The following is a 15,335-nucleotide window of genomic DNA, read 5'->3' as shown; positions in this document are numbered from 1 at the left end:
TAGAAATGAATTTGTTTGGATACATGGTATGTTTCGTCTGAATATTCCACACATAATAAGAGTTAGTTATATATAAGTGAATGAGTGAGTGAATGGCAGTCTGCGTCTTTACACGACTTGCATACCAGTTTTGACGTTGATACTTGTCAATTCTTAATTGGAATTCTTATTGGCACATTGTCTAACAAAATGAATTGATCATGCCTGTGAAAATCACACTTACCATGTATTTAGTACAAACAGATGATTATTGGCAATCAATAATTGGTGTGGATGTTGATCGACTTCCTATTGCCAAATGGGATTTGGCTTGAAAATACTTATCACCCACGCTGGAACCCGAAGGAATCGAATAGCGAGCGAAATAGTCACGCCCGCGGGTTCCGTGTTGAGTTAGTTATTAGCATGTGAAAGCAAGAGTAGAAATGCTGAAATAACTGCTGAAATAACTATCACATTACTACACGAACCTGCCATTTGGAGGGAGTGACAAATGTATCCTTCTGAATTTAGCATGTTGAATGTTTGTTAAATAAACCAAATTTAAATGCCTAAGGGGTATTCACAGAATCAATAAAAAAGACAGAGACGAATCTATAAGATTCCAGAACTTACACTCACTGATGTTGATATCGGCGACATCTGCAAACGTCTTCACCGACAAAACCACCGGATCAGTTTGGCGGAAACATTCTTGTTTCTACTAATAATGACACCTAGATAAGTTCAAGTGGTTCGAATACGATTTTAAACATGGAAAACCAATTGATGGTGATACCAAAGCAATTTCCTTCCAAAACCTGATGTTGAGGTGGGAGTCGAGCTTGTTGTTCTTTCGCTATTTTTAAAATATAATGATCTTGATGTTTTGACAATTCACTTAAACGCCTAAAATCATTACGATTTCTTGGCCGTGTAAACATAATCTCCTCAAAAACAACTGGACCAGTTATGCTGAAACCTGGCATGTTTGTTCCCCCAGATAATGTGAGTCCTTATAAAAATTATCTGTTCCATATCCCATATTTGACAAGCGGTCCTCAGTATATATGTAGGAAATATTTGAATTCAAATGATAATAGCAACTTTTCACATCAAAGTTACTATAGTCCCTATTCTTCGAGGAACATGTTCAAGCAGTTTCACGTCATCAGGTCCAAATAGACACGTCTACTGGTTATTTGGTGATTGAACATAAGGATCGGAAACGTTACCATACTGTAGGTTAACATGAAGGTGACATGTAGCTTCGAAATGTTATGTTGTATTGAGGCACTAACTCTGTTAATTATTATACCTAAATTATTGTTGATAACATGAAACAGAACTGGGTTCGTATCATGTTGATTATATAGGGTGGCAATATCAGTAAAAGCTCTGAGCCTAACTGGTGGACCTAGTGGTTAAAGCGTTCCCTCGTCACGTCGAAGACCCGGGTTCGATTCCCGACATGGGTACAATGTGTGAAGCTCCTTTCTGGTATCCCCCGCCGTAATATTGCTTGAATATTGCTTAACGCGGCGTAAAACCATACTCACTGACTCACTCTGAGCCTAAATACAATGGTTGGATAGTACACCCTTAACAGTTCGCATGTATTTCATGTATTACAGGCATATATATACTTGCCATGAACCAAATACACAACCAGGCAGCATATGTCTGCAGGCGTCACACTGACTAGGTCATCCCTGGCGGCAGTTTTACGGTGACGATGCTCAGTGCGGTTCAAGAAGAAAAGAGAGAGTCTCGAAGATGATTCAAGACCTTTAACTGCCTCATCGAAGGAACATGATATGAATGCGGGTGATCGAGGACTCACCACGCGTTACATATCCAATACAGTTTGCGTCTAACATGAGAGAGTTGAGAACATTGTAAAGAAGGAACTTTGTGTGGACCTCAGAGGGTTTATGCTGAACAACATTCAGTCAATAAATCCATCAACGCAGTCTCTCCTAAAGTACTCACGGAAATGAAAAAAACCCTGTTTTTTCGACCTCAGATCTTAAATTATTGCAGTAAATATACAAAATATGTAAATATTCAAACAACTAAATTAGTACCGTGGCACAAATACAGCGTATCAAATGTTTTTATGCCTTTTTACACGTAAAAGTGTGTAAAAATGTGAATAAAACAGACTATTGTGAAACAGGGCATAACCAGGTGTAAGTAGATCAAGGTGACCTATGACACCTTGACGACAGGTGAGAACAGGTGCGTAATGCCTATAGTCTGTTTCTGCTATGTCAATTTGGACTTAGTTTTATTTTTGAGGATTCTGAGATAAGCCTTGCCTGAGAATCCGGGTTGACAAGTGATCTTCACACAAACGCTGAACTTGATGTAATGTGAGATGAAATGTGAGATGATACAGGCACACGCCCGCTCCACTTATATAGTCTAACAAGCTGCCAACGTTTTCCTCACAGTGCTAGACCAGTCCACTGTCATTAGAACATCACAGAGTACTCCATATGTTTCTATAACGCTTGACATCCGACCATACTATTCAGGCCGTTTACAGACAATTCGAACATAAAAATATAACTTCATCACCACTGCTTACATTAAATAGTACTACATTACTGATAACTACTCATTGCCAAGATACAATGCAATGATCTTCCACTGAATCGCATAAGAAACAATGTAAAACAGTTACAATCATTGTTTAACAATAAATTACAATTAACAGTTAAGAACTATTGACATGACTTGCTTGACATACCGCTGATGATAGCCTAAACTTAATAGTAAAGTACCTATGTGAAGAAATTGAGATTCCCCAAATAATGATACATCGTCAGTCAGGACCATGACATTAATCGTGGGTTTCATTTACAAACGTAAACGTGAACGTCTACACTCCACATCACTTTGGGCTATCCTCGCTCATTAAGCTGACATGCAGTTATATGACTACAATACGGGATAATTGGCATTACAACCAAGTCACTTCCTGTCTAGAAATGCCATTGTTTTGCCTTTGCAGTGTTTCATTGTCCTTGTCTTTATATATAAGGACAGCCTCCGTGGTCTAGTGGTAGAGCGTCCGCCCGGAAAGCAGAAGGTCCGGGGTTCGATGCCCGGGCGAATCATACCAAAAGACGTTAAAAGATGGTACTTGTTGTTACCCTGTCTGGCGCTCGGCATTAAGGGGCTAAAACAAGGACTGGTCGGCTCGGTGTCAGTATACTGTGTCTGAGTGGGGTATTCATGTTAAACTGCGGCATGGTATCTCAGTGAGCTAGCACTATAAATCGACATCAGTCCGGACTAGTACAAGCAGCCACACAAACACACACAGGTACATGCCCGTCGCTATATAAGGGCAATAATCTTGGACGCGACGTTAAACCCCATTTCACCTCACCTCACCACATAGGTCATAATAAACTATTAGCAAAGAATTCGGAATCATGGTCACTTTGTGCATGTCGTTTGTTTTACCCCCATGTGAATGCAGAGTTTACATACCGTGACAAATGTCCTTTGAAACGCTGTTTGAGGAGGGACAACTCTGAATGCTTACTACTTGTCTTATTCTTCATCTTGTAAAGAAAGAGAAATATCGAATTAAAAAGTAATTGCATTGAGTCATCTTTGTCCACAAAACTACAATAACGGTACATGTAGCAGGGCATTTGGCGTGTAAACATTATATATAAGTCCAGTGTTCCATTTACTTTTGCGACAAATAGATTTTTCATCTACTCTGTTACAAAGGCAATTATCACGTTGTTTTTCAGGGGGTGATGGGATCAATCTATCTCTATCCACCGTGTAATTAATCGTCTGTCTACAAAGATATATCACCACAATCGTTGGGTAATCATTTGCAGAAGGAGAGTTGTTGCCATCAAATATGCCATGACATAAAACCAAGTAGCGAATCACCCCAGCTTCTTCAGTCATCGTCCCCTAGGTGCATGCCAAGCGGAAACTCTGATTAGATGGCATTTCACCATACACTACGTCATGAAGATGTGCACATGTCAAGCATGTGACACGGTGGAGCTGCTGCCCACGCCAATATTAGACACGTATTAAGAACTACAACAACAGCTGTACATCACTGACATTTGTAGTACTAATACATCAATACCCTAGGGTCCCTAGGATATTCCCCTAAATGTGACTGAATATTCATTCATGTCAACCGCCAGTCTCGTTTTGAATACCAAAATAGGTAGGCACCGATTTAATATGTGAATCTATGTTTAATGCATCATTCTTATTTCCATAAACATCTTGGAGATACAAATAAATATGCCTTTAATGTAGCACTAAATTGAATTTGGAATCGAACAGACAGCATGAAGTTGAGAATGGTAAATTTAGGTCGAAAGCTCCACATTGAAATGGTTGATATCGAAGATACTGAGTAACGTGAAATTGGTTCACTGTGGTGGAAACGACATGGTGTTGCAATTGGACGTCGGAACACCGCCTCAATGCAAGCTCCCAGTCATCCCTACAACATGAAATACACTCTCTTAGTCGATTTCTGTTGTGGTTCTGTCCAGAGACGTATCGCCACACATACGACGGTAAATTGAGTAAATGAGTTTGGTTAACGCCGCTTTTAACATTATTCCAGTTATATCACGGCGTGTCAGCTTAATGTGGGAGGAAAGCTCGAAGTGATGCAGGTTTCAGACGCCAAAAACACCAAATTACAGAATAATTATAAGTCACAGAATGTGATCATGACAGGGGTGCAAGAAACTATAAACTTGAGAAAACTGAGACACAAACTGTGTACCTGCAAGAAAAAAGGCATGTCACTAAAGGAAATACTGGTACATGAAACGTGTAGAATATCCAGCCTCGATTATCATATGGAACAGATTCCATTGGGGGGAAAAGGCAAAATAGCCGTGAAAATTATAGGAGAGGATGATATGATCTCGAATGACTGGCCTTCATATCCAGCTGTTTTAAAGGCGGGCTGCTGAATGTAACACAGAAGATGTCGTCTGAAGATGATGGAGGGTGCTATCATATGGTTCTAGCTATTAATTTTGGGTGAGTTTTCGGTCTGGGACCCTCACAAGAGTACGTTATCCGATAGATAAATACCCAGAATGTTCCCACCAGATCAGGCACTGACCCGAACATACAGCGGGACCTTTTGACCAGTTATTAGCAGAATCCGATAGAGTATGACTTCTAACCGTTGGTGAAACCAGAGGATGGCTTCGTGGACAGTGAGTCATGATTACCCATTACTATCTGAAACTGAAACTCAAACTATACATGGAAATATTATTCACGGGAATACTATGTACAGACCTCAAGGAAAATCGTCGAAGATAGCTTCGTTCAGGTGTGTACTGCTGCTTCAGGACAATGGACATTGAACGTGAAACAAGTGATGTGGCTACTGCTCCACGTTGTTGCTTTGAATTACTCTCCAATGCCACTTACTCTCCTGACCCGCACTCTCTGACGTTTATCTCTTCACTTAAACTCAAATCACACCTGAGTGGTAACAGGGACGTTATTGCCAGTCGAAGGCTTTTGGGGGAACCAATTACAAGATGAAGACTTCTGTTAGACAAGGCTGAGAAAGATGAAGCATTGTTGGACCAAGTGTATTGAAAAATAGTGTGTGAGCAAGTTTTATTCGGAACCGTTTTCTATGTGAGGCCACAACCCATTTTGATGTGCCGTCGACATTTTCGATGTATTCAACAAATAATTGTTCATATCAATATTTCAGAATGTCTATCAACAGAAGTACTTTTCTTTAAATAGATCCCGCGTAGTGTGGCAGTCAAATCAACTGTTTATACCAGAGATGAGAAATGTGTTTGGAAGCACTGACCAATCACGAACACCGTTAATCAGGAGGTCTTACCTTCTTGACAATTACTTGAAGGGTTGCTTACATGTATACAATGTGTGATTATTGTGTACACATGATTTCAGTGAGTACGGCTGGATTAAATGAGCTATATTGTATTAACATATATGGTATTGATCCTTTGCGGGGTGATCGCAATCGCCCTTATTGTTCAGAACGTTAGTTTCATGACGTCATACACTCTATTTCTCAGTTACGTATTGTTTGTGATTGAGAGAGTGTTTAATCAAAGCAAATGCATAGGATATTCATAATTACTATTTAAAACACTGTGTTACGGTGGTTGTGTAGGGGTACGGTTTGCCTATATATGCTGATTGTATACGCTTGAGATCAACTAGTTTCGGTCATACCAATTGCAATACTCAGTATTCAGTTCAACCCTCTGGACTAGGATGTAACCGTAAATGAGAGTTTGACAAAATGGCGGGTCAAATACATAGATCTATTTACACTAGAATGTCATGGATCAGTCACATTAAACCCAATATCGATCCACTGACACATTAAGTGTCACAAACCCTTTATGTCCTAAAACAAACCTAGAAACATAATCAAGGTGAACCTAGATTCGAAACAACAACCACAGCTTCCTGGAGTGCCAAGGCACGCAAATCTACACCGCGAATTGCGGCTTCTTCGACGACTAGGTCACAATGAATATAAACGTTTATGATAACTCTGTATGTTTGCATTAATATTGGAGACCTGCACTACTGCCTGGATGTTCATTTCCCTAACACGCATTGAGAACGCGTGGGACACACATGAGCACCCGTGTCAATTTACAACCTTGATATACATTTATTACAATTATTACAATTTCAGCGAACTGAGTTTATTCACATGTTAGCTTTCATAGATTCAAACTTAGTTAGAATCCTTGTTCATCTGGGACATCTTCCAAAATACCAAGGCCAGAACGTCTTTGTCCGTTTTGTATTGTGCCATATATAGAAACTGAATTCCACTTTTGTCTCGAGTGTCCATTCTATTCGAATTTAAGGGAACAGGTACTTCCTAAATATTATTCAATAAGTCCAACCCTGGATAAACTTAATCAATTATATAGCTGCAACCTTTATGTTATAAGACGATTTGCAAAGTATGTATTTCTCGCTCTCTCTCACTCGCTCTATGCCATTGTAACAATGTGAGACTGGTTGTTGCCAGTGTGTGTAACATGTGTTGGGACCCGATCCACGGGGCGGTTGTGGGTTATGACCGGCCTCGGTAACCTTATGTGCATCCTTCTCAGCACTCCGATTAGTGTTGACCGCTTATCCGTGGCTCGCGTTGTGAGTCGGTTCCCTGATGTAATAATCAGCGCTCTCTGTACATGTGAACTGATTAATCCAATGTACCTTGTATAATGGGCCGGTGGCCCCTTTACGGAATAAACTCATTCATTCATTCATTCATTCATTCATTCATTCATTCATTCATTCATTCATTCATTCAATTGGTGACATTTTAGTAAGCGTGACAAATGATGGTTGAATTTTAATACATGTGGACTACAAGTTACATGACTGCGTTTACATTTCTTATACAGGTCCTTGACTGCCTCAGTAGTTCATGATCAATTAGATTTTATATTGAAACTAATCAGTCACGTTTGCAACAATAGATGAATAAGTTGATAAATTTGGACTGCAATTACCGATTAACAACTTAAGACATAGAGACAGGGAGTCGATTTTTAGCCCAAGTTATGGTCCCGTTGAGACGATTGACGTTGGAGCAAATGACAGTAATTAATTTGAACATTCCCCAGTAATATTATAAAATACATCATTACCCATAACCATCCGAGAGAGAGCTCCCAGCTATATGTTGTAGGGTCAATCGCTTTTGATATGTAAAAGAATAAACTCACTTTAAGGCACTTGGCATGTCAAACCTGGCCACTCTGATTATGATTTTAGGTTTGGCAGCAATTATGCTTGTGGATTTCAGAGATAGATATGATTTGTTTCCTAGATGTTATTACAATAAGTGAAAATGTCTTCAAAGTCCACAGTTTGTTTATTTAGACACAATACGTGCACTATATTGCTTTAAATAACCTAGCCTGCTGCTCATGTAACCTATTCATGTATGATATTTATATATTCATATGCCACGGTATGTGGCCCGAAAAGCAAATAAATTTGAATTATGCGTTATGACCTCTATTATCCCCGCTGACGCTATCATAATGTTCAATTTCAGTCTACCACACAAAGCGTGAATAAGCGTTATACAAGTGTTGATAAACCACACTGACGTAATTAACCAAATGAATATTTGGTGTGGGCAAATATCTGGCTTGTATATATTTTGGTAGATATGAAACATTCTAGTTAATTGTGGATACACTGAGCTACACGTACATAACAAAACCCCAACAGTGATGAATTGGTAAAAAAATCTTGTTTATTTCCAGGCCATCCTGATCATCTTTTAAATGAATGGTTGGAGGCAAGATCATAAGGCGCCCCTAGCATTATTAGACAACAGACCGTTTCACTTTGAACCCCACCCCCACGTCCACCCCCAGTGTACAAGACGTAACATTCGAAGACTAATAAAGTCAATTCTAAGACAGTACAGGCTATGGAACCGAAAGGTAATATGTCCAGAACGCATCTGTTGTGTGTAAGAGGATGTCTATGCCCTGAAATGTTATAACGTTAGATCGCTAGGGCGAAACATTAAAGTAGATACACGAGAGTTGGCTGTGTAACACCAAGACATGCGGTTTGAAATCAGTCACTGACATGAGAGATTAGGTTAATTAAACACAAGATTTTGCTTTAATATGATTTTATATATATAAAGCATTGTGAGAACTTGTCAGCCAAAATGCAATTATTACACGCATTCACAAACGGAAGCAAATTATAGTTGATATAGTATATGTATTTATTAATCTGAATACACGTCTGTCAACAAAAAGCAAATTAACAAGTCCATGGAAAATGCTTTGTTGCATGTTAATGTTTCTTGCTTTCACTTTGAAATAATATATACTGAGTCAAATTAAAAACTATTTTAAAAGCAATCTCATATATGATATACAACGGACAAATGTATCAGAGAAGGTAATTTTTAATCATTAATGTCCAAATGAGAATTTTAATTAACGGTGGTAACCATAATTTGTTCCAAGCACCTACGGTATTCGGTAATAACATCAAGAGTTTAAATCATGAGTCCCAAGCACGAGAATCTGATGACACACAAGTTCAGTAGCGTGTATGGCCACCATGTGTATTGACAACTGCCACACAACGCCTCTGCATGGACCTTGTGATGCTTCTGAACACATGATTGGGAAGACGACGCCATTATTGCTGCAAAATGGTGCCAAGATCTTGCAAATGCTGTGGTTGGTTCTGGAGAGTGCGCAGACTTCTGCCAAGAGCATCCCAGACGTATTCAATAGGATTGAGGTCGGGAGACCTTGACGGCCAGTCCATGACGTTGACTCTCGCATTCTGAAGGAAATTCCTTGTCAAAATTGCTGTGTGGGGTCTGGCATTGTCGTGTTGGAAGATCAAACCGGGTCCATGTGCTGCCATAAAAGGCAGAAGTTCTGGTGCCAGTACCTAGTCGCGGTAAGCAGCAGCGTTGAGGTTGCCATGGATGACAAGAAGCATGGAACGTGCATTGCCACAGAAAGCACCCCACACCATGACACTTCTGCCTCGAAATCTGTCAACTTCCTGTACACAACACTGGGCGTAACGTTCATGACGGCGCCTCCACACCCTCGCCTTACCATCAGCAAATCGGAGATTAAATCGGGATTCATCACTGAAGACGACTTGAGTCCAATTCCTCTGAGTCCATCGTAAGTGTCGCTGTGCCCACAGTTGACGTTGACGTCTGTGTAATTGAGTCAGAACCGGCCCGCAGCATGGCCGTCGTGCTTGAAGGTGAGCAGTTCTCAGACGGTTTCGAACAGTTTGCGCACTCAGTGTACCCCTAAACAGTTCATTTCTGGTTGATGTAGCCGTCAAAAATCGGTTACGGAGGTGACGTAAGACCATCTGACGATCCTCTGCATGTGAAGTCACACGTGGTCGACCTGGCCGATGGCGATCAGCGGTGGTACCCGTTTGCTGTAGACGCGTCTGTAAATCATAAACAGTCCGTCGACTACAACCCATCGTCCTTGCGACTTCAGCTACGGACGTTCCCGTCTGCAACATGCCGATGGTACGTTCACGTTACACATTTGAAAGGCGTGGCATGACAAATGGCGGTAAAGACTTTTGTTTTCTTGTGTTTTTCTTTTTTTTTGTTAATGACTGCGAGCAAGTATGGCTGAAAACACGTGCGGTATTATGGCCACGTGACCAGTTGCACGTGAAAAAACACTTTTGCCACTATAGTGCTGTGCACATGATTTTGATCGATTCACCTGCACAAAATCGGATGTTATCTGAAGACAATACGTGGCGATTACTGTTTAAATACACAATAAGGGCCAACAATGATAACTGGGCAAAATGTTAAAATTTTAGGATTGTGAAGTTTTTAATTTGGTTCAGTACATCTTAACAGAGTAAGAGAAGGATTGGGTTTCCTCTTGAAAGTACTAAAATAACAACTGTTAGGTATTTTTATGATAAAAAAACACATTGACTATCAGTTTCCTCTCTCATTTTCCGACCCATCAAAATCCGGGTTAGAATAAATCTTATGCAACCCATGCTTGCCGTAAAAGGGGACTATGCTTGTCGATGCTCATTATATTAATCACTGGATTGTCTGGTCCAGACTCGATTATTTACATACCACTGTCATATAGCTGGAATATTGGTGAGTGCGACGTTAAACAACAACCCAACCAAACTCTCATTTTCCAATGTAGTTCACTTCAAATGTCTTCTCTTTTTTCTAAACTGTTGAGAAAAACGCTAACATGATCACTAGGTAACGAGCCTGTTGAATGTCACCCTGCGAGATCTGTCAAATCTATCACAGATTTGATGCTTTCTGCATGTTCAGCCATTTCCAATTTTCTCCACTAGTTATTGGAAACTTTTAGGAAAATATTTCCTTTCTCCCTTAATCCCATCTTTCCTGCAAGGTAAATGTAAAACATATACTCAGTGAGATCGTTATATAATCCATACAATAAACTAATGTTCATTCCTTAAGATATTGATTGGTGTAGGGAACAATGTATACCTAATAATGAATTTATATCACAAATGTGATTTTATTAAATCATTAAATGTTTATTGATACCACAAATTGAGTTTTAGATATCAATAACTGAATTTATCACATAATGTACTTTATCATCTGAAAATCAAATAAGGTATGGTCACCGAGACCTTATGCTCATTTGTAACAGTTTGTGTAGATAGCTAAAGTATCGTAACATTTACATATATAGTCATATTGAGATGATGTATCATTCTACATATATGTAAGGGCAAGCTTCTTCCCTTTATTAAATCAGTTGTTCCCTGGCACTGAATGTGAAACACAGGCCTTAGAATTACATATGTATCTTGTAATTATTGTATTTTAATGCTACAGGAATATTTATTATCTAGTATTGTACTATTGTAAATACTACATATTTTACATAAGATGTTTTATATTTACATGTCACCATATATACTGAACCGCAAAAGAAACGTCACTCCAAGTAACACTGCATGAACAGTTGTCATTTAAATATCTGGGTAATTTTTGTCAAAGTTTCTAAAATTTAACATTACCTTGTCTGGAAAAATGAAATTTGATGATGCCAAAACAAAGCAGATGACAACAAAACCGATTCCCCAAACGCATCACGGCAACAGCCATGGTTACCCGATGCACGTGAGTTCCGTACAAATTGAAATGCACATGCGTTCCCCCATTTCTTGACATATAAAAATCTACCCAGATCGGATAACATTCATTCATTCGTTATTAAATTCCTACCACATGCCAAGATTGACAATAAATCAGCGACACCAAGCCCTTGGACGATTGCAAGCTGGACAAACCGCTCGGAAAGTAGCCAGTGCATTTCGAGTTCACGTAAGGACCATATACAGGCTCCAGCTACGGTACCAGACCACAAACAGTACCGATGACCGACCACGTAGTGGAAGACCAAGGGTCACGACCCGACGTCAGGATCGTCAGATTGTGCGACAGCATCTTCAAGATCGCTTTGTTACTGCTGTGGAAACTGCTCAACAGACCATGGGGACACACCAGCGACACATTAGTGCGGACACCGTGCGTCGACGATTGACGAGCAGACACATCCACTGTCACAGGCCACACCGAGGACATGGTCCGAGCATCATGGGGTGGGGTGGAATTGGTCTTGCACAGAGGGTCGGCCCTGTGGTCTTCCAGAACATCGGTCCAGGGTGAGGCAATGGTGTCACAACAGCTCGGTACATTGATCAGGTCTTGAGACCACACGCCATACCTCATTTGGCACGTCGCCGCAACCACCAGTTTCAGCATGATAACACCCGTGCCCACACTGCGAGAGCAACAAGAGACTTCCTCCAGCAGAATGGCGTTACAACCATGCAGTGGCCTGCCCTCAGTTCCGATTTAATTCCCATTGAGCACCTGTGGGACAAGATTCAAAGACGGCTGAATGACGTCAGACCAAGGCCGACAACTGCATCTGAACTGCGTCAGGCGTTCCTCAGAGTTCGGGCTCAAGTGTCTATGACCTTCCTCAACCGCCTCATCCATTCCATGTATCGATGTTGCACGGCAGTCATCAATGCACATGGCGGACACACGAGATACTGACTTGGGATGCCATTTTCTCAGTGACTAGTGTTGCGTTTCACTTTAAGAACTTTTCACACTTTAATTTCAACCTTAATGATCAGTTTTGTAAAGTTTTATCTTTTTGATATGTCTTAAAGTATGTTTACAGTGTTTGGACAAATATGGTTTCTTAGATATCTATCCGTGATGACGTTTATTTTGCGGTTCAGTATATTACCATTATTGCTTGTAAGCTCAACCTAATTGACAAATAATCTAAAACAAATGACTAGTGAACTAATAATATATTGTTAATGTCAAAATGATGTATCAAGGATGAAGTAGAAGATATTTTGACAGTCGCGCTTGGAATTTATTCAATAAGCCCATGAAAACAATGCTGATTTATCTCAATGCTTATGCAACGCCACCTTATACACAACCCCGCGCTCACGTCTGCAGGTCTCTTCCTGTGGTACGGTAATTAGTAGAACCCTCTCCCTCAAGTGTATACTCCATGATATAACCTACTCTCAGTAATTAAATGCTGCCCTTTCCCAGCGTCACGGCTATGAAGCTGAGACAAAGAGACCCAACCATCATAAAGTAATTTGGGTCCAATAAAAACATGCTCCGCCAAACCTGCTAAACATAATCACTGAAAGTCGTACTACAGACATTTAATGTCAAATCACAACAAACCAAAAAAACAACAATATTTGAATGGCAATAACATTTACCAGGATCATGTATTCTCATAACACCATCGCAAAACATCATGTAAAGGCTACAACAGTACTCATATTTACCTACAAAATCACTCATCTAAAAATGTGACATCAGCAAGTACATAAAATAAAATGGATATTAACATTTATTCTCAGGATATCAAAAATGTCTGGTTACCTTGTTACCACCACCAAGCTCAGCTTTACATGGGTTCCCCTTTGCTAAAAAGTATTTTGATCCTGTATGTTACATGTTGCACACGAGTGACGAAAGGGTTGCACACCCGTGTGCAACGCGTTGAACACGGGTATCACACGCGTGGCGGACGGGTTCCACACGAGTGACCAACGGGATGATCACGGTTTGCGTAACGCGTTGCCCATGCTTGTAAAGGGAATGAACTCCTAGGCAGTAGTGTACATGTACCTAATATGCATTAAACGTAAATTCACATATTCATTACTAATCTTGGGTATTGAAAAAGGGACTGACGACGTACATGAATGTCTTCAATCACGTCAATACGAAGAGCGTCGGGACAAAGTCAGAGATGCAGAACTCCAGATGCGATTGATGTACTGTTGTAATAGCTATTTACAGCTGCTCAATAGCGTGGGCAGCAGCTCCACCGTGTCTGTTATCTGCACATCTTCAACGCGTAAAGTATGATGTCATTTAATTACAGTTTCCACTTGGCTTGGAACATAGCGACTTTGTCGAGAGAACTGGGGTGTTTTGCTACTTGGTTTTATGTAGTGGCATATTTGATAGCAACACTTCTCTTTCGGCAAATGATTAGCCAAGGATTGTGGTGATGTATCTTTGTGGACAGACGATTTTTTACAAGGCGGCCAGAAATAGCTTGATCCCATCGTGGACTTAAAACAACATAATTGTCTTTGTAATGGAGTAGTTAAAAATATATTCTAATGTAATTATGTACAGCGTTTACACGCCAAACATCCATGGTGTCACGGTGTCATGTTGTGGTATCAATGTACAATGATGAATAAGAGCAATCATGGTTTATTTCAATTTTTGTCTCTCTCTACAAAATGGCGAATAAAGCACCAATCTTCAAAAAGGATTATGTATGTCGAGTTCTTTATGAAGAGAGGTGTATAAACGTCTTTCCCTCTCATATCGAACATGTGTCAATGGAAAGTACACTTGGAAAGATGGTACACTTCCGTCAGGGTATGCACATTATGTATAACCATCATTGATTCAGATTTCAGACATGGGACCAATTGAACTGGTGGACTATGATGAGGAACGTACTGAGCCACCGGGATGTGATGACAATCAACCAAGTAACCGAGTCTGACTTCCGGATCCACATGTAAACGCCTTGCACGACAAGCACAGGCTGCTTGGTACCCATGCCAACCTTCTACTAGTACCTGAACGCCATCAAAACGGTGAAACGCGTCACTTGGCAGAGGACCGACTTATGCTTCGGAAATAGACGCAGCATGGCCAGAGGGATGGGCTTTGAGGACAATATATATGCTCTGAGAGTGGAGATATAAAGAGAGTGAGTGTGAGGTCGAAAATATCACATATACGCATGTTAGGTGATTGTGCCCATAGGGAAACAAGATTTAGCGTGGGTCAAGAATTCCTGGGAGCATTGCTCATTAAATCCTTCAGTAAGCTGAAGCGATGTGCTTTTATGTGCCACAGACGCATATGTCCAAAACTTGTTCAGAACAAACACTCTAGACGGCAAGATTCTTCTTTCACTGCATGTGTTCAATACAATATGAATCGGTTTCTTCATGCTGCGACTAATACTACTGTTCCCTGTGCGATATGCAGGGGAACTCCCCAAACCACAGACATCGGTTTCCTCTTGGATCGGTGTATGTCTGATATGGCATTGAGTCAGAATACGCGAGCGACTTCAACTATGTGTAATTCATAAGTAATCAGTGTTACTCACTTGTTGATACTATTTCCTTTTGCGTGCACTGTACCACAAGTAAGACTGGTG

Source organism: Haliotis cracherodii, unplaced genomic scaffold, assembly GCF_022045235.1.
Source record: "Haliotis cracherodii isolate W230 unplaced genomic scaffold, xgHalCrac1.p SCAF_3, whole genome shotgun sequence".
NCBI classification, from domain to species: domain Eukaryota; kingdom Metazoa; phylum Mollusca; class Gastropoda; order Lepetellida; family Haliotidae; genus Haliotis; species Haliotis cracherodii.
Note: the sequence above shows the minus strand (reverse complement) of the source record.